At 41.9% G+C, this 20,567-nt stretch overlaps 1 protein-coding gene across 2 annotated transcripts in view; it reads right to left on the bottom strand.

Annotated features, from left to right (window-relative positions):
- kctd1 (potassium channel tetramerization domain containing 1) overlaps positions 1–16,341 on the bottom strand; it is a 49,875-nt gene extending 33,534 nt beyond the window's left edge. Inside the window, exon 1 of one of the 2 annotated variants that reach the window (XM_061920294.1) lies at positions 15,969–16,341. The gene's annotated coding sequence lies outside the window, so the exon portion shown is untranslated. Of the gene's footprint in view, positions 1–5,966; positions 5,990–15,968 lie in introns of those variants that run through there. The other variant, XM_061920293.1, reaches the window with a different exon arrangement.
- Between the last annotated feature and the right edge of the window lie 4,226 nt (positions 16,342–20,567).

The raw sequence follows: 20,567 nt of genomic DNA, 5'->3' as shown, positions 1-20,567 counted from the left end.
TAGAAATGACCAGAAAAGACTAGAAACAAAACAAGAGAGTCAAAGACCTGAGTAAGTTCGTCCGTGAACGAGCACATGTATATGCGCTGCCTGCTTGTACATATAATTAATGAAATCACTCCTCCCGCCAAGCATTGATGGCAATAACTATATTGCATAATGTAAATCAATAGGACACAAAATTGACCACAACATCAGATTACGGCACAATGAATGAGATCCTTTCTCCCAACAGTTATTGATAACAACCACCTTTCATAATGGTGATACAAACAAAGCCAAAAGCCCAGTCTATACTTGCACGACCATGACATAGGGGTATCATGCAACTAAAGCAATCACCCACACTGCCATTTAATAATGTTTACCACCACATTCCATAATTAAAATTGATTGATCAACTGGAATCTAATCTAAACAAAGTTAAAAACATGGTGTGCATGCACTCAAACATATGTTTACATGAAAATCATAAATGCAAAATAAATAATGCAATTACTCCTCCCGCCAGTAATTATTTATAACTGTCACGTCTCTTAATGGCAATAAACAGAAACACTCATGTAAAGTGAATGATCACGGTACAACATGCGCATCTTATCATCAATGCAATCCCTCCTTTTGACAGTTATCAATGATAACAACCTCCTTGCTTAATAGAAAAATTTCAAAAATATCCACTTTGTCAAAGCCCACTGTAAGCGCCCAGACGCACAAGCCTACACAACCTGGGCATATCATACAACTAATGTGGTCAGTACAGCCGCTGCCAAATTTCTACCACCATATTGCACAATTGAAATTGATAGAAAGCCTAAAAAAGTTCAAATGAAACGTGGTATGCTCACGCACAAGCATATGAGGGGCTGTTAGTGACATTATTCAGAATTACCTCTTACATGATGATTCAACTGATATTGTTATCTCTCACACGCACAAGTGAAAACCTTTCACACACACACAAGTGAAATCCTTTTACACATACTAGTGAAAAATAATTCCAGGTGTGTGTCTGTGTGAGAGAAAAAAAAGATATTTGTGTTTATGAGAGTGTTTCAGTAGTGTCCGTGAAAGAAAAAATGGCAGTTGTGTGTATGCAAGAAAAGCATTTCAGTTGTTTATATGTTAGCATTTCAGTAGTGTGTTTAAGAGTGTTTCAGTAGTGAGCATGAGAGTGTTTCAGTAGTGTGTGAGAGGAAAAACATTTCAGTTGTTTATGTAACAGCATTTCAGTAGTGTGTGTGAGAGAAAAACATTTCAGATGTTTATGTGAGAGCATTTCAGTAGTGTGTGTATAAGAGTCTTTCAATAGTGTATATGATAGAAAAACATTTCAGTTGTTTATGTGAGAGAATTTCAGTAGTATGTATAAAAGTGTTTCAGTAGTGTGTGTGAGAGTGTTTCAGTCGTGTGAGTGAGAGAAAAACATTTCAGATGTTTATGTGGGAGCATTTCAGTAGTGTGTGTATAAGAGTGTTTCAATAGTGTGTACGATAGAAAAACATTTCAGTTGTTTATGTGAGAGCATTTCAGTAGTGTGTGTATAAGAATGTTTCAATAGTGTGTATGATAGAAAAACATTTCAGTTGTTTATGTGAGAGAATTTCAGTAGTATGTATAAAAGTGTTTCAGTAGTGTGTGTGAGAGTGTTTCAGTAGTTCATCCATCCATCCATCCATCTTCTTCCGCTTATCCGAGGTCGGGTCGCGGGGGCAGCAGCCTAAGCAGGGAAGCCCAGACTTCCCTCTCCCCAGCCACTTTGTCTAGCTCTTCCCGGGGGATCCCGAGGCGTTCCCAGGCCAGCCGGGAGACATAGTCTTCCCAACGTGTCCTGGGTCTTCCCCGTGGCCTCCTACCGGTTGGACGTGCCCTAAACACCTCCCTCGGGAGGCGTTCGGGTGGCATCCTGACCAGATGCCCGAACCACCTCATCTGGCTCCTCTCGATGTGGAGGAGCAGCGGCTTTACTTTGAGTTCCTCCCGGATGGCAGAGCTTCTCACCCTATCTCTAAGGGAGAGCCCCGCCACACGGCGGAGGAAACTCATTTCGGCCGCTTGTACCCGTGATCTTATCCTGTCGGTCATGACCCAAAGCTCATGACCATAGGTGAGGATGGGAACGTAGATCGACCGGTAAATTGAGAGCTTTGCCTTCCGGCTCAGCTCCTTCTTCACCACAATGGATCGGTACAACGTCCGCATTACTGAAGACGCCGCACAGATCCGCCTGTCGATCTCACGATCCACTCTTCCCCCACTTGTGAACAAGACTCCTAGGTACTTGAACTCCTCCACTTGGGGCAGGGTCTCCTCCCCAACCCGGAGATGGCACTCCACCCTTTTCCGGGAGAGAACCATGGACTCGGATTTGGAGGTGCTGATTCTCATTGCGGCCGCTTCACACTCGGCTGTGAACCGGTCCAGTGAGAGCTGAAGATCCCGGCCAGATGAAGCCAACAGGACCACATCGTCTGCAAAAAGCAGAGACCTAATCCCGCGGCCACCAAACCGGAACCCCTCAATGCCTTGACTGCGCCTAGAAATTCTGTCCATAAAAGTTATGAACAGAATCGGTGACAAAGGGCAGCCTTGGCGGGGTCCAACCCTCACTGGAAACGTGTCCGACTTACTGCCAGCAATGCGGACCAAGCTCTGACACTGATCGTACAGGGATCGGACTGCCACAATAAGACAGTCCGATACCCGATACTCTCTGAGCACTCCCCACAGGACTTCCCGAGGGACACGGTCGAATGCCTTCTCCAAGTCCACAAAGCACATGTAGACTGGTTGGGCAAACTCCCATGCACCCTCAAGAACCCTGCCGAGAGTATAGAGCTGGTCCACAGTTCCACGACCAGGACGAAAACCACACTGTTCCTCCTGAATCCGAGGTTCGACTATCCGGCGAATCCTCCTCTCCAGTACACCTGAATAAACCTTACCGGGAAGGCTGAGGAGTGTGATCCCACGATAGTGGGAACACACCCTCCGGTCCTCCTTCTTAAAGAGAGGGACCACCACCCCGGTCTGCCAATCCAGAGGTACCGCCCCCGATGTCCACGCGATGCTGCAGAGTCTTGTCAACCAAGACAGCCCCACAGCATCCAGAGCCTTAAGGAACTCCGGGCGGATCTCATCCACCCCTGGGGCCTTGCCACCGAGGAGCTTTTTAACTACCTCAGCAACCTCAGCCCCAGAAATAGGAGAGTCCACCACAGATTCCCCAGGCACTGCTTCCTCATAGGAAGACGTGTTGGTGGGATTGAGGAGGTCTTCGAAGTATTCCTTCCACCCATCCACAACATCCGCAGTTGAGGTCAGCAGAACACCATCCGCACCATACACGGTGTTGACAGTGCACTGCTTCCCCTTCCTGAGGCGGCGGATGGTGGTCCAGAATCGGTTAGAAGCCATCCGGAAGTCACTTTCCATGGTTTCCCCAAACTCTTCCCATGTCCGAGTTTTTGCCTCTGCGACCGCTGAAGCTGCACACCGCTTGGCCTGTCGGTACCTGTCCACTACCTCTGGAGTCCTATGAGCCAAAAGAACCCGATAGGACACCTTCTTCAGCGTGACGGCATCCCTCACCGCTGGTGTCCACCACCGGGTTCTAGGATTACCGCCACGACAAGCACCAACTACATTGCGGCCACAGCTCCGATCAGCCGCCTCGACAATAGAGGTGTGGAACATGGTCCACTCGGACTCAATGTCCAGCACCTCCCTCGTGACATGTTCAAAGTTCCTCCGGAGGTGGGAATTGAAACTTTCTCTGACAGGAGACTCTGCCAGACGTTCCCAACAGACCCTCACAATGCGTTTGGGCCTGCCAGGTCTGTCCGGCATCCTCCCCCACCATCGCAGCCAACTCACCACCAGGTGGTGATCGGTAGAAAGCTCCGCCCCTCTCTTCACCCGAGTGTCCAAAACATGAGGACGTAAATCCGATGACACAACTACAAAGTCGATCATGGAACTGCGGTCTAGGGTGTCCTGGTGCCAAGTGCACATATGGACACCCTTATGTTTGAACATGGTGTTTGTTATGGACAAACTGTGACGAGCACAGAAGTCCAATAACAAAACACCACTCTGGTTCAGATCCGGGCGGCCATTCTTCCCAATCACGCCTCTCCAGGTTTCACTGTCGTTACCAACATGAGCGTTGAAGTCCCCCAGCAGAACAAGGGAATCACCCAAGGGAGCACTCTCCAGTACTCCCTCGAGTGTACCCAAAAAGGGTGGGTACTCTGAACAGCTGTTTGGTGCATAAGCGCAAACAACAGTCAGGACCCGTCCCCCCACCCGAAGGCGGAGGGAGGCTACCCTTTCGTCCACTGGATTGAACTCCAACGTGCAGGCTTTGAGCCGGGGGGAAACGAGAATTGCAACCCCAGCCCGTCGCCTCTCACTGCCGGCAACGCCAGAGTGAAAGAGAGTCCAGCCCCTTTCAAGAGAAGTGGTTCCAGAGCCCTTGCTGTGCGTCGAAGTGAGTCCGACTACATCCAGCCGGAATTTCTCTGCTTCGCGCACTAGCTCAGGCTCCTTTCCCCCCAGTGAGGTGACGTTCCACGTCCCAAGAGCGAGCTTATGTAGCCGAGGATCGGACCGCCAAGTGTCCTGCCTTCGGCTGCCGCCCAGCTAACATTGCACCCGACCTCTATGGCCCCTGCTATGGGTGGTGAGCACATTGGAGGGGGGACCCACGTTGCCTCTTCGGGCTGTGCCCGGCCGGGCCCCATGGGTACTGGCCCGGCCACCAGGCGCTCGCCATCGTGCACCACCTCCGGGCCTGGCTCCAGAGGGGGGCCCCGGTGACCCGCGTCCGGGCGAGGGAAATCTGGGTCCTTTGTTTTTACTTTTCATAGAGGTTTTCGAGCTGCTCTTTGTCTGGTCCCTCACCTAGGACAAGTTTGCCTTGGGAGACCCTACCAGGGAGCCCCCGGACAACATAGCTCCTAGGATCATTGGGACACGCAAACTCCTCTACCACGGTAAGGTGGCAGCTCAGAGAGGAGTCTGTGAGAAAAACATTTCAGTTGTTTGTGACAACATTTCAGTGGTGTGTATAAGAGTGTTTCAGTAGTGTGTGTGTGAGACAAACATTTCAGTTGTTTATTTGACAGCATTTCAGTAGTGTGCATAAGAGTGTTTCAGTAGTGTGTGTGAAGGAAAAAAAATTCTGTTGTTTATGTGACAGCATTTCAGTAGTGTGTATAAGAGGTCATTCTGAATAATGGCCCTTCATACAAGCATATTTATACACATGCCAAACATAAATGTATTATAATTAATACAATCACTCATCAGATAACTATCATATCTCATAATAGCAATAAACAGAAACATGTGCAATATAGGCGTTTCATACAATTATTGTTAACAATCCTCCTGCTAGTTATTACTGCAGACCGCCACATTGTATTATTTTAAAAACAAATACAGCGGAAATTAATCCATAAAGTCAAAATCCACAGCATGCTCAAAAATATGCACGTGCAAAACTTGAGTCATGTAATTACTCATCCTGCCAGTTATGATACCTTTTGTGTGCTCTTTTCATGCCACATAATTGATGCCATCGCCCCTCCCGCCAGTTATTAACGCTAACTGCCACCTTTCATAATGCAAATAAGCAGAACAGGTCAAAATAAATCATGGCAGTCGCAACAACACAGCCCTGCATCATGAAGTGATGCCATTTTAAACAGGGAGGACGCTGTAGCGCAGTGTGAGCGTAACCCGGCCAGGGACACTGCCATCCTGAAATGTAGCCAAAAAGCATCAACTTTCTGTCTGCGTGTGCGTGCCGGTTTTTGTGTGTGGGACCGAGACCACGCATCTTTCAGTAATGTCTCCAGCCCACAATGCTCTACAGCACCACATCACACAAGACACACAATTAGCATTTCAGATCAGAACATTAACATTCAGTCGAAGCCGAGGCAGACTGGTATATTTACATAATCTGGATGGGTTGTCTCTGTTTTGTTGCCACCCGCGGCCATTTTATCTCAAATGTCCACACAGCACAGACGCATGCCGAGTTCAGTCGAAACCAGAACTAACAAAAACAGGCTGTGTTGAAACTTTTCCACGGCGAAACTTTTTTCCCGCAGTGATGCTTAACTGCACTAACTCATACTGAAACATTATGTAACCCAATTTGAAGTATGATGACCACCACATTGCAGCATGTGCGTCCCCAGGAAATAAAATGTTAAAAAGCATGACCAAATAACTTTAAAATGTGTTTTTAATTTTTAAAATTTGATCTGATTGCTTACTCAACGAATACGATACAATTTAAACCATCCTGATAAATCTTGGTAAAATTGCATTTTTCCCCCATCATTATACTTTCTTAAATGAGACTTTATCATGAAATGTAATCATTTAAATTCTTCAAAATTTTATATATATATTTTTTGTTGTTGTTTTGTTTTGTGTTTTTGTTTTACTAGTTATCACAGTATGTACTTAAAAAAAAAACAAGAAAACAAATATAAAAATCTCACTTAATGGTGTCCTAGGTGTTCTCTCAGTCCTGTTACCCTGATACTGATAATACCCCTCTGACAAATGTGGTCACATGGTCCAAAAGAAGTTGCATTATTCATTTCCTCTACAACTGTGGTATATGTACCACAAGTGGCACTTGGGCTACATCTAGAGCACAAGTGTCAAACTCGAGGCCCAGGGCCAAAACTGGCCTGTGACATCATTTTATCTGGCCCGTAAACACCTGGAAATGATGTGTCAATAAAGTACTTGAATATTTCTCACTAAATGTAATGTATTTTTTTCATTTTGACAGAAAAATATATATACTGCTTGAAATTCCATACCTTTTAAACTTTCATAGTATCCAATATTGCAACAAATATTAAAGTATATTATCATACTTTCCAAACATTTTTTTATCTAAAAAAAAAAACGAAACTTAAATATCTGTTTGACTTATGATTTTACACCAAACTACCCATCATCCATCCATCCATTTTCTACTGCTTGTCCCTTTTGGGGTCGTGAAGGGTGCTGGAGCCTATCTCAGCTGCATTCGGGCGGAAGGCGGTGTACACCCTGGACAAGTCGCCACCTCATCACAGGCCCAACACAGATAGACAGACAACATTCACACTCACATTCACACACTAGGGCCAATTTAGTGTTGCCAATCAACCTATCCCCAGGTGCATGTCTTTGGAGGTGGGAGGAAGCCGGACTAACCGGAGGGAAATCCAAGCAGTCATATTAATAAAAAAAAACCAATACAATTTACGTTGTCGTTGTTGTTTACTAACCTGACTCTCGCCAGATCCTTGTAGTTCAACACAAGGATCTGGGACTTCTTAATGGGAGATGTATTTCAGAATGCGGGGCCTTGTAAAAAAAGTCATTGTATGTGATTGGACAAACCACTAGTCCGTTATTTTGAATGACATACTACTTCAACCACTCACTTCGAAATCAACCCGTGACACTGATAAGAGCGATGCTGGGAAATCCAAATCAGAACAGCCAACATATTGGATAACGACGGAGCGAAAAGTTAATAAATGCCTTCAAAACCGTTCACCGTTCATCTTTTAAAGAATTAATATTCAATGGATTGGACAAAACAGTTGCAATAGCAGAATCAATGTCAGCACACGACTCCTCGTTGCGTGCCGCCATTGTTATTTGAATCAAATAGTCGCTTGTGCGCTACGTCACTGTGGAGAGGGGCCTGGTCCACAAGTTCCCTGCGGGCGGGGTGTGTGCAGGGGCCGGCTACGGAGCAGCCAACAGGTGAGTGGATATCTCAGCTGGAACGAGTTATCTAATCACCTGTTACTTTATTAGCAAGGCCGGAGACCATGAGCGGGAGAGATGGTTGCACAGGAGGAAGAAGCAGAGTGAGAGAGAGAGGACGACAAGACCTTTTGCTGAAAAGCACCAAAGACTTTTATTTTAAAATAGAACAGTGTTGTACCCTAGGGGCTCTGGTTGTCTGGACAGTGTGTGGTGGTCTGAGGGACCCACTGGAGAGCGAGCTACACAGTCACATCTATGAAATACCGCCCGGTGATCCTGATTGGTTCATTATTTTTTGCTATCTTGAAGGAGTTTGCATTGCCTTCGATCCCAGAACCTTGGGTGGAGCTCAGCGAACTACAAGGATCTGGCGAGAGTCAGGTTAGTTGTTTACAGCATATTACTGTAAATTGAAAAAAACTACAATTTTTTCTTCGTTAAAAATTCTGTTGACTGAGCTGCTATACTTTTACTGTAAAATCTTGTTTTAGCGGTGTATTACTGTCAATGGAAAAACGATACATTAGTTTCTATGGTAGAAAAACTGGCAGTCGAGTAGCCAGAATAAAAAATGTGCTTGTTTTTTAGCTATTTCCGTTAACCCCTCCCCCCCAAAAAACAGTGATACTGTTTTTCCATTTACCGTAAAGAAAGCTATATTTTACTGTACAATTTTGTAAATTTAATGTTTTACTGTAAAATCAACAGTCTACTGAAAACAATTGATATAATTAATAATGAAATCCAGAGGCAAATTCATACAATATCAAGTGTTACAAGCGGCCCTCTGATGGCAGCCATAACTGCGATGTGGCCCTCATTGAAAACCAGGTGGACATCAGGTATGCCAAAGAATCACTTAATTAAATATTCAAACATAGTGTTACTGTTCAAAATGTCCGTAATGTTACAGTGGCCCAAAAAATGTATATATTTGTGAAATAGAACCTCTGCATTGTTTTTGATGAAAATATAGGCTTACTATGCTACTGTATTTAAATGTTGATCATAATGGTGGTACTTGGAAAGCCAAAGATTTTTCTGAGGTGGTAAAAAGCCCCAGTCAACTATGACTGGGGCTTAGTTTTAAAAATTCCAGCAAAACTCATGTAATTTACATTGTTTGCTGTTGTTTATTTTTAAAAATATTGTTTTATTGCTGAATTAGTATAATGTGCTTACTGTCACCATATTATTAGCATAATTGTCATTGGGCTATTTTTCATTTTTGATCATTCTATGCAAAAATGACTCTTTCCTGTCCCTGTCAGTCATGTTACGCAAGTGAGTCATCTTCTGCCTAGAAACTTTGTACACAATGTTGCCACCGATGGCCAAATACACATTTTGAGTAGTTCAGTATGTGTATTTTCAGATTTAAAGTTGAAAAACAAAGATATGTAAGTTTATTTTGAGAGCGTTACATCAAGCAAATGGCATCAATTTAGTGCAGCTGTGTCAAACTGGTTTTCATTGAGGGCCATATCGCAATGATGGCTTCCTGCAAAGGGCCGCTTGAAACAGCAAATATTATAAATTATGCATTTGATTATTGAAACTGTTTTTTTATGTACACAGTAAAACAAATTAAAAAAACATCTGTAGATTTTACAGGAAAATAATGGCAACTCATTTACCAGAATTTTACTGTGGAATATACAGTTGTTGTAAATGGAAAAACCATAACACTTTTTTAATTCTGCCATCTGAGCAGTCAGATTCTTACTGTAATTGTTTGTTTTCCACTAGTGGTAATACACCTTAAAAACAACAACAAAAACTGGCAGCTCAAACACCAGACTTTTTATCGTAAATAAAGTGTGTTTTTCTTTTCAATTTCCAGTAATACACTGTAAAGACCATCGTAAATACTAGCGTCAAATCTATTTAATTTTTTGCAGTGTACAATTTGATGGATAACTTGCTTTGTAATTAGAAGTAAAGCAGATATTTGAGTATTAAATTTTATTTGGACAAAAAAAGGGGTTCCAATATTGGATTCTATTAACGTTTAAAATGTATGCAATTTCATGCCATACATAATTTTTTTTCTGTCAAAATGTAATAAAAAAAATATGAGATTTTTTATTGACGCATATTATTTTCAGACCTTTATGGGCCATATATAATGAACTGGCGGGCCAGATCTGGCCCCAGGGCCTTGAGTTTGACACATTAAATTTCCCAGAACTCCAGGTTTTCTTGGACATTTTTCCCAATCCAAATGAATTGGTCAAATAGAGCATTATTACCTTTAACCCTTGTGTAATGTTCATATTGTTGATATTCAGCCAGCCTGATACTCAGTCTGATGGACCCACAAACGCCTTAATGCCATACAATCAAACACTTTTATGTTAAAATACTGAACAGATGTTCACCTTATCCCAATAAACATCTGTTTAGTCTTTTAACATAAAAGTGTTTATTGTGAGGCATTAAAAGCCACAAAATGCAATGGGTCCATCAGACACACACACACTGGCTGAGTAACAACAATATGAACGTTGCACGAAAAATTTCTCTGCCAGTTTCTGCATCCCACAGGGATTCTTCTTTTGTTTTTCTGCACCTGCGGTTCCCACACAAGGTTGCAACATTGATTGTCAACACTGTCTGCTCTCATTTTCTCGCACATTTGACCCTCTGATGTTCTGTGTACCTATACTCTGTCATCGGTAGGTTGGGAGTTCAAACCCCGGCCGAGTCATACCAAAGACTATACAAATGGAACCCATTACCTCCCTGCTCGGCACTCAGCATCAAGGGTTGGAATCGGGGGTTAAATCACCACAAAATGATTCCCGGGCGCGGCACCGCTGCTGCCCACTGTTTCCCTCACCTCCCAGGGGGTGAACAAGGGGATGGGTCAAATGCAGGGAATAATTTCGCCACATCTAGTGTGTGTGTGACAATCATTGGTACTTCCTGTCTAGGCCTGCTGTGTGTGTGTGTGTGTGTGTGTGTGTGTGTGTGTGTGTGTGTGTGTGTGTGTGTGTGTGTGTGTGTGTGTGTGCGTGTGTGTGCGTGCATTCGTGCGTGCGTGTGCGTGTTTCCACACTTCTATTAGTCCAGTGGACCCTGGCATCTTATATGTAATAGAAATGTGTTAGGGGGTGTATGGTGTGTTTGGTCATTACATATGTATTTTGATGTATGTTTTTCACAGAAAATGAGCCAAAGTCAGTGAGTCTCAGTTTGAAAAATTAATTAATTGTATCATTTTTCTTTTAATAAAAAATGAAAACGGGTCCTACAGACCCGAACACCACACAAGGGTTAAATAATTACTGCATTTTACACAATTACAGTGTGTATGCCTGCCTAATTGAGAGTATTTTGCTCAACAAGACAAGAAACGACTTTAAAACATTCAATTTGCGATGAAAAAGCAATCGGAAGACATAGTTTATTAATTATGTCGGATTATATCGGCATCAAAGTAAATTGAGTTGAGTTGAGTTGAGTTTAAGTTTATTTCGAACATGCATACATGCAATACAAGGTAATGCATCACAATTTCCAATTTCTGTATTAAACATGTTCGAAAAGGAGAAGGAAGAAGCTGAGCTTATTTAATCCTACCCCATTTCCTTTACATAGTGGTTGCCAAAACTTTTCTTCACTTCCTGTTCTCAACTTATTCACAATATACTCCATAAGTAATAACAATACAAATAAATAAATAAATAAATAATAATTTGTGAAGTAAGTTATATTTCATATGGTGAGATGAGTAAGATTATCTACAAAATGAATGGAACCGATGAAATAATTTCAGACTGTTTATCATGGTTCTTCTTCTAACACTTTAAGTTTAAAGAGTTTCTTGAAGTGGATTATATTCGTACAGTGTTTGATTTATTTGCTTGATCCATTTTTTATTTTAATTACACATTCTGACACATTGAAGGTCTCCCTGTTTCCATCATGGGGGTGGATGTGGAAATGGTTGAGTATTATAAATACCTCGGAGTACACATCGACAACAAGCTGATTGGGTCAAAACACGCTGAGGCTCTCTACAAGAAGGGACAGAGCCGCCTCTACTTCCTCAGGAGGCTAGGATCCTTTAACGTCTGTACGAAGATGTTCTAGTGGTGGTGGCGAGCGCTTTCTTGTATGCCGTGGCTTGCTGGGGCAGCGGGCTGAGAGTGAGGGACGCAAACAGACTGGACAAGTTGGTATAGAAAGCCAGTAACGTGGTGGGAGTGGAGCTGGACTCTCTGGCGGTGGTGTCAGAAAGAAGAAGTCTAGCAAAACTCCTAGCCATTATGGACAACACCTCCCACCCACTACACTCGGACCTTGCGGAGAGAATGAGCACGTTCAGTGGAAGGCTCAGACTCCCTAAATGCAACACGGAACGACACAGGAGGTCCTTCATACTGACAGCCATCAGACTGTATAATGCATATGTTCCTTCTTGACTGCACTTAAATGTAGACTATATGTAGAATATTTTTATACTATTCATATATTATATATTATTAATATATAATATATGTCATAAATTATTTATTATTATTATTGTTTATTGTGAGCGAACTGTGGTGCTAAATTTCCCCCAGGGATCAATAAAGTACTTTCTGTTCTATTCTATTCTATTAAGTGTTGTACGTGCATACAAATGTTTTAAATTACATTTTTCTCTAAGATTATATTTCTCCTCTTTTGTTGAGAAGAACTGTTGTATATTCTAGGGTAGCAGGTTAAAGTTTGCTTTGTGTTTAATTTTAGCTGTTTGCAAATTCACTATGTCGTGGAATTTCAATATTTTTGATTCAATGAATAAAAGGATTTGTATGTTCTCTAATTCCAACCTTATGTATTATTCTAACTGATCTTTTTTGGAACACCCTTAAAGGCCCACTGAAATGAGATTTTCGTATTTAAACGCGAATAGCAGGTCCATTCTATGTTTCATACTTGATCATTTCGCGATATTGCCATATTTTTGCTGAAAGGATTTAGTAGAGAACATTGACGATAAAGTTCGCAACTTTTGGTCGCAAATAGAAAAGCCCTGCCTTTACCGGAAGTATGTGCGCGGGACGTCACGAGTTGCAGGGCTCCACACATATTCACATTGTTTATAATGGGAGCCACCAAGCAGTAAGAGCAATTCGGACCGAGAAAGCGACAATTTCCCCATTAATTTGAGCGATGATGAAAGATTTGTGGATGAGGACGTTTAGAGTGAAGTTGATAAAAAAAAAAGAAAAGAAAAGGCGACCGCTCCAGGCGGCGGCAGGCGGCGTTTCAGATGTAATTAGACACATTTACAAGGATAATTGTGGAAGATCCCTTATCTGCTTATTGTTTTAATAGTGTTTTAGTGAGATTCTAAAGACATACCCGAAAGTCGGATGGGCGCGGTGAACGCCAGTGTCTCTTAGAGAAGCCAATGGAAGAGCCAAGATCACAGCTGCCTTTTTGAGCTGCAGGAGGAAGTCCCATAATCCACTGATTTCTCCGGTAAGACTTAATATCACAATTTTCCCATCCAAAGACATGCTGGTTGACAGAGAAAACATGTTCGCTTGACCGCTCTGTGTTAAAGCTTCACAACAAACAAAGAAACACCGGCTGTGTCTCGGTGCTAAAGACAGCTGCAATCCACCGCTTTCCAACAACAGCATTCTTCTTTATAGTCTCCATTATTAAATGAAAAAATTGCAAAAGATTCAGCAACACAGATGTCCAAAATACTGTGTAATTATGCGGTTAAAGCGGACGACTTTTAGCCGCGAGTCGTGCAGAGCTAATATTTCCTGACAGTCCGTGACGTCAAGCGCATGCGTCATCATTCCGCGACGTTTTCAACAATAAACTCCGCGGGAAATTAAAAATTGCAATTTAGTAAACTAAACCGGCCGTATTGGCATGTGTTGCAATGTTAAGATTTCATCATTGATATATCAACTATCAGACTGCGTGGTCGGTAGTAGTGGGTTTCAGTAGGCCTTTAAAGGCCTACTGAAATGAGATTTTCTTATTTAAACGGGGATAGCAGGTCCATTCTATGTGTCATACTTGATCATTTCGCTATATTGCCATATTTTTGCTGAAAGGATTTAGTAGAGAACGTCCACAATAAAGTTTGCAACTTTCGGTGCTAAGAGAAAAGCCCTCCCTCTATCGGAATTTGCAGACGATGACTTCACATGTTGATGGCTCCTCACATATTCACATTGATTTTAATGGTAGCCTCCAACAAAAAGTGCTATTCGGACCGAGAAAACGACAATTTCCCCATTAATTTGAGCAAGGATGAAAGATTTGTGTTTGAGGATATTGATAGCGACGGACTAGGGAAAAAAAAAACGCGATTGCATTGGGACGGATTCCGATGTTTTTAGATACATTTACTAGGATAATTCTGGGAAATCCCTTATCTTTCTATTGTGTTGCCAGTGTTTTTGTGAGTTAAACAGTACCTGATAGTCGGAGGGGTGTCTCCACGGGTGTCTTGACACCAATGTCTCAGGGGAGTCGACGGCAGCTATGGACGACACAAGCTCAGGTTGTCTCCGGTAAGAAGCGACTTTTTAACCACAATTTTCTCACCGAAACCTGCTGGTTGACATTCCGTCGTGATTCATGTTCTCTTGACCACGCTCTGATCCACAGTAAAGTTTCACCTCCAGGAATTTTAAACAAGGAATCACAGTGTGTTTGTGTGGCTAAAGGCTAATGCTTCCCAACTCCATCTTTCTACTTCGACTTCTCCAATATTAATTGAACAAATTGCAAAAGATTCAGCAACACAGATGTCCAAAATACTGTGTAATTATGCGGTTAAAGCAGACGACTTTTAGCTGTGTGTGTGTGCGTAGCACTCATACTTCCTAAAAACCTGTGACGTCTTGGGTACACGTCATCATTACACAACGTTTTCGAGAAGAAACTCCCGGGAAATTTAAAATTGCAATTTAGTAAACTTAACCGGCCGATTTGTGACCGCCGATCTGCTTCTCCAGCCACTGAAAGGGAGAAATGCAATAGCTCGGCTAAGGTAGACAGCAGAAAATACAAAGAAGACTTGCTCGGGGGCTCTGAAAAGCCCTGCGGGCAAAGATCAGCTATAGCTCGGTTGGTAGAGTGGCCGTGCCAGCAACTTGAGGGTTGCAGGTTCGATCCCTGCTTCTGCCATCCTAGTCACTGCCGTTGTGTCTTTGGGCAAGACACTTTACCCACCTGCTCCCAGTGCCACCCACACAGCTTTAAATGTAAAAAAAATAAAATAAAATAATTGGATATTGGGTTTCACTAGGTAAAGCGCTATATAAATATAATTCACTACGCTTCACTTCCCTTCATTGATTTATAAACCATCAGACTGCGTGGTCGGTAGTAGTGGGTTTCAGTAGGCCTTTAATGAAATAAATGAAATGTACTTTTGATTATATCAGCATCAAAGTGAGTTTCAACAAAGTGGATGCTGTGTAGTTTTGTAACAGCGCCATCAAGTGGACACTCCTAACATAACCCTTCAGCATTTCCGGATAAATGTACCCTTTTACCCCCTTCCCGCACAACAATGCACAATAAAATTACATTATGTAGTGTTACGGATCTTTAAATGTGTCTTAAATTAAGAATCTTGGAATAATTTTATATTTTATCGTGTTTGGGGTACACGTGTTTTAACCCTTAGTCCAAGTATAGGCTTATTATAACACAAGTAGTGAATGTAAAAGAATGCCGTGTTGTATTATCCTCAATAGTATGATTACAAAGTCTTGGTTTTGTAGAGAGAAAAACAAGAACGAGGGAAAAAACGCCCCCGGCAAAATGACTCCTCAATGGCGTTTTTCAAGAGCAAACATGGGCCAGCCAGGAAACAGGATTGTTGTTTTCAACTTCAAAACGGTTTTAAATCGAATTGAGAAGCTTTTTGAGTCACTTAGGAGCGAGTTTGGCGGCGGACGTCGAGGAAGGACAAGTACGTACATCGACGATGACGCGCAGACTTTGTCACCCCCAGCGTACCTCGACACAAATGCCACGATTAGACAACATCGACGAGTTTATATTCCTACGTTTAAGGCGCCAGGAAGTGCTTCCATGTAGCGAAGAAGAAGACGCGCGTCTGGCACATGCGTAAAAGCCGCTGCGCCCACGGTGCGTCGTCCCCCAGCCAAGAAGCACAAATCTCCGCTTACCTTCTTTTCCCCTTCACCTTCTTTTTCCCCCAATAATCTTCCGATTTGTGACCGCCGATCTGCTTCTCCGGCCACTTCCAGGGAGAAATGCAATAGCTCGGCTAAGGTAGACAGAAGAAAATACAGAGAAGACTTGCTCGGGGGCTCTGAAAAGCCCTGCAGGCAAAGATCAGGATACAATTAGCTCAAGTCTCTGCCTCCCAGTCTAAAAGAGAAGCACAACCTCAGTCTTTTCTCTTTTTTCTCCCCCCTTAAAAACTGTTTTCTACAATCGAATAAAGAAATCTGTTTCTTTTCCTTGAATTTAAAACAGGCTGGCGTCTGAGAGAAGCTGATTTTAATCGTTATGATTAGTTTTGATGTATCTTTCCCTGCGGGCATTTCTCCACAAAATGGATGGAGTGTTTCTTTGCCAGGGAGAGGAAAAAACACCACTTGATGATAATTATATAGATTGCTTTTGATTGCCCTCCATTTTTCAGCCACACCATCGAACATACAACATGTCTGCCGCACACACACTTGTTGAATTACTTTCTCGGTATAACTTGCTCCCTTTGGACTTACCCCCCTCTTTACTCTTGCCTAGCTTGCCCCAATCAGGACTGAATCAGCGCCTGAGGCCCGTGTGTGTGTGTGTGTGTGTGTGTGTGTGTGTGTGTGTGTGTGTGTGTGTGTGTGTGTGTGTGTGTTTGAGCTCATTTCTAATGTTCAGCCATGCATGCTTTCAGCAATATGAAGACCCTCACAAAGGCCAAAAAGTGAATTAAAGGCCTACTGAAATGAGATTTTCTTATTTAAATGGGGATAGCAGGTCCATTCAATGTGTCATACTTGATCATTTTACAATAATGCCATATTTTTGCTGAAAGGATTTAGTAGAGAACATCCACGATAAAGTTGTCAACTTTTGGTGCTGACAAAAAAGCCTTGCCTTTACCGGAAATCGCAGACGATGACATCACAAGTGTGGGGGCTCCTCACATATTCACATTGATTTCAATGGGAGCCTCCAACCAAAAGTGCTATTCGGACCGAGAAAACAACGATTTCCCCATTAATTTGAGCGAGGATGAAAGATTTGTGTTTGAGGATATTGATAGCGACGGACTAGAAAAAAAAAAAGTAAAAAAAAAATGCGATTGCATTGGGACGGATTCAGATGTTTTTAGACACATTAACAAGGATAATTCTGGGAAATCCCTTATCTTTCTATTGTGTTGCTCGTGTTTTCGTGAGTTTAACAGTAGGTTAAACTCACGAAAGGTGTGTCTCCACGGGTGTCTCCACGGGTGTCTCAGGGGAGTCGACGGCAACTATGGACGGCACAAGCTCAGCTGATCTCCGGTAAGATGTGACTTTTTACCACAATTTTCTCACCGAAACCTGCTGGTTGACATTCCATCATGATTCATGTTTGCTTGACCGCTCTCTGATCCATAGTAAAGTTTCACCTCCAGGAATTTTAAACAAGGAATCACCGTGTGTTTGTGTGGCTAAAGGCTAAAGCTTCCCAACTCGATCTTTCTACTTTGACTTCTCCAATATTAATTGAACAAATTGCAAAAGATTCAGCAACACAGATCTCCAAAATACTGTGTAATTATGCGGTTAAAGCAGACGACTTTTAGCTGTGTGTGTGTGCAGCGCTCATATTTCCTAAAAACCTGTGACGTCTTTCGTACACATCATTACACGATGTTTTTAAGACGAAACTCCCGGGAAATTTAAAATTGCAATTTAGTAAACTAGACCGGCCGTATTGGCATGTGTTGCAATGTTAATATTTCATCATTGATATATAAACTATCAGACTGCGTGGTGGGTAGTAGTGGGTTTCAGTAGGCCTTTAAATGTGCATACTTTGCTTTCATGTGAACAACATATTTAGTGATCACATGATCGCAAATTTAAGTCCAAAAATAATAGTTCGCCCCCTATTGGTAAAAATATTGTTTGTCATCCGCGATGTCACAAGTGCCAAAGTCAAGGCCCGGGGGCCAGATGGGGGCCCACCACGTCATTTTCTGTGGCCCGCAAAAGCCTGGCCATTATCGTTTCTTTTGCAAAAAAATTTTGCAAAATTCATTCCATTTTGACAGACGAACAAAAAAAAAACATGTACTGCATGCAAATTGTTTAAAATTCTCTATGTTTGTTTATGTTTCCAGAGACTTTTATTTTGAAGCATTTCTTGACACTTCCCTTTCCTTCCTGTAGGTGTCACTTCCGCTTCCTTTTTTTATCGTTTCTTGCGAAAATGTATTTATTCGTTCCATTTTGACAGAAAAGAAAATCATGTACAGCATGCAAATTGTTAAGAATTCCATCCATCCATCCATTTTGTACCCCATGTTTATTTACATTTCCAGAGACTTTTATTTTGATGCATTTGTTGATGACAGTGGCACTTCCGCTTCCTTTTTGACTGGTGTTAATGTGTGGTTACTTGTTTTCTCCCTGCTAGATTCAATCCGGTCTGTAGTCTTGACGATGTGAGTATGTTGATGATTGTATAAGACTCATTTATATTATTAATAGACATTGCTGTGTTTGTGTAATGTTTAGTGGTGTTTTCAGAACATTATTGCTGCTGTGTTGTTGAGCAGCTACCGGCTAAAATTGCTTTGCTGCTGCTAATGTGGCTAATTCACACATTCTATCGTGAAACTGCAATATATTGACAGCTTGTTTGTGCATTTTTGTTTTCTGATCTTTATATTATGTCTCTAGTACTATACTTTAAACATATCTATAGGCATAAGACACGGATCGTTGTTTAAGAAATATTAATAAGTATTTTACTTGTGTATCACCTTCGTCTTTTAGTAAAGGTTAAACCGTTTTTATCTTTTAACCTTTTTGAACAAGTCGTGCATGCTTTTATTTCAAGTCGCCTGGACTACTGCAATGCACTTTATGCTGGCATTACCCAAAAACCTCTCTCCCGGTTGCAGTTAGTCCAGAACGCGGCAGCACGACTTTTAACAGGGGCCAGGAAACGCCAGCATATAACCCCAATTCTTCAGAGTTTGCACTGGCTCCCTGTTCATTTTAGAATTGAATTTAAAACATTGCTGTTTGTTTTTAAATCTTTACATGGACTGGCACCTCAATATATCTCGGACCTCATCCAAATTTACATCCCTGCGCGCGCTCTGAGGTCCGAGAGCCAGTTCCAGCTCCTGGTGCCCAAGACCAGACTTAAGACCAGGGGAGACAGGGCCTTCTCTGTGGTCGGCCCTAAGCTCTGGAACACTCTGCCGCTCCATGTTCAAACTTCTTCCACAGTGGAGTGTTTTAAGTCTCGTCTTAAGACCCACTTTTATTCTTTGGCTTTTAACACTATGTGAGTTGTGTGGTCCTCTGTCCTCTGTTGTCCTCTGTGTTTTTTATACACTTTGATTTTTATTTTACTGTTTTAATTGATTTTACCTTTTAAAATAGTTTTTAATCATATTTGTTTTTATATTGTTTTTATTGGTTTTATTTTTATTCATTTTTTGTTTTATTCAGTCATTGGTGGAGCATAATATTGTTTTTAACATGGCTGTGCAGGACTTTGGAAACTTTATTGTTGTTTAAATGTGCTATATAAATGAAGTGGATTGGATTGGATTGGATTGTATTGCAGATACTAACCTAACCCAAAGTACTGCTGTGAAAGGGACAAGCGGTAGAAATGGATGGATGGATGGATGGAATCCAACTGATGACCGTGTGTTCTCTGACCAGAACCCCAACATGGTCAATATCCTTATAAACCAGTCTCAGAGTATATACTCAACACAAATGCATATATTATAAACTTTTATGTGAGCCAATTTATAAAATGTTTTATATTATCATACATTCCAAACATTTTTGTTGAACTACAAATAAATACTTAAATATCTGCCATATTTTTTGGACCGTAGGCCACTGAATGATCTTTTTTCACATATAAGGCACACTGGATTATAGGATTAAAGGAGTCATATTATTATTTTTTTTTTCTAAATGTAAAATACTTACTTGTGGTTTACATAACATGAAATGGTGGTTCTTTGGTCAAAATGTTGCATTTATTATGTTTTACAGACCATCTTCAAGTTGCTTTCTGACAATCAATACAGGATGCATCATGTGGGCGGTCTTATTTACGTGGCTCGTACCTTTGGCAGCGTCTTCTCCCCGTCATCTTTGTTGTAGCGGTGTAGCGTGCAAGGACGGGAGTGGAAGAAGTGTCAAAAGATTGAGCTAACTGTTTTAATGACATTCAGACTTTACTTAAATCAATAAGGGGGCAGCATATTCTCATCCGTAAACAACAAGGTCGGAAATGTGTCCCGTGAAAAACCGTCTGACCGGAAGATTTCTAATAACTAAAGTTCCATGGGTGAATTTATGTAAACTCACTACACCGGTATGTTTTAGCGCTTTCATAGCGAGTTTACTGACAGATACAAGTAAGAACTTTACACTAGTTTATATTAGAAATGGTATCAGCGGAGGATGAATGTCCCATAACAAGAAGATAGAGAAAAAGAAGACGCTTTTTTATCGACTACGGTGTTGCCACGGACTACAAAGGTGGACCATGCAATTTTTCAGGATTTA

Source organism: Nerophis ophidion, linkage group LG14 (genome assembly GCF_033978795.1).
Source record: "Nerophis ophidion isolate RoL-2023_Sa linkage group LG14, RoL_Noph_v1.0, whole genome shotgun sequence".
NCBI classification, from domain to species: Eukaryota; Metazoa; Chordata; class Actinopteri; order Syngnathiformes; family Syngnathidae; genus Nerophis; species Nerophis ophidion.
The sequence above is the reverse complement of the archived record's forward strand: the minus strand, read 5'-3'. Positions and strand labels throughout refer to the sequence as shown.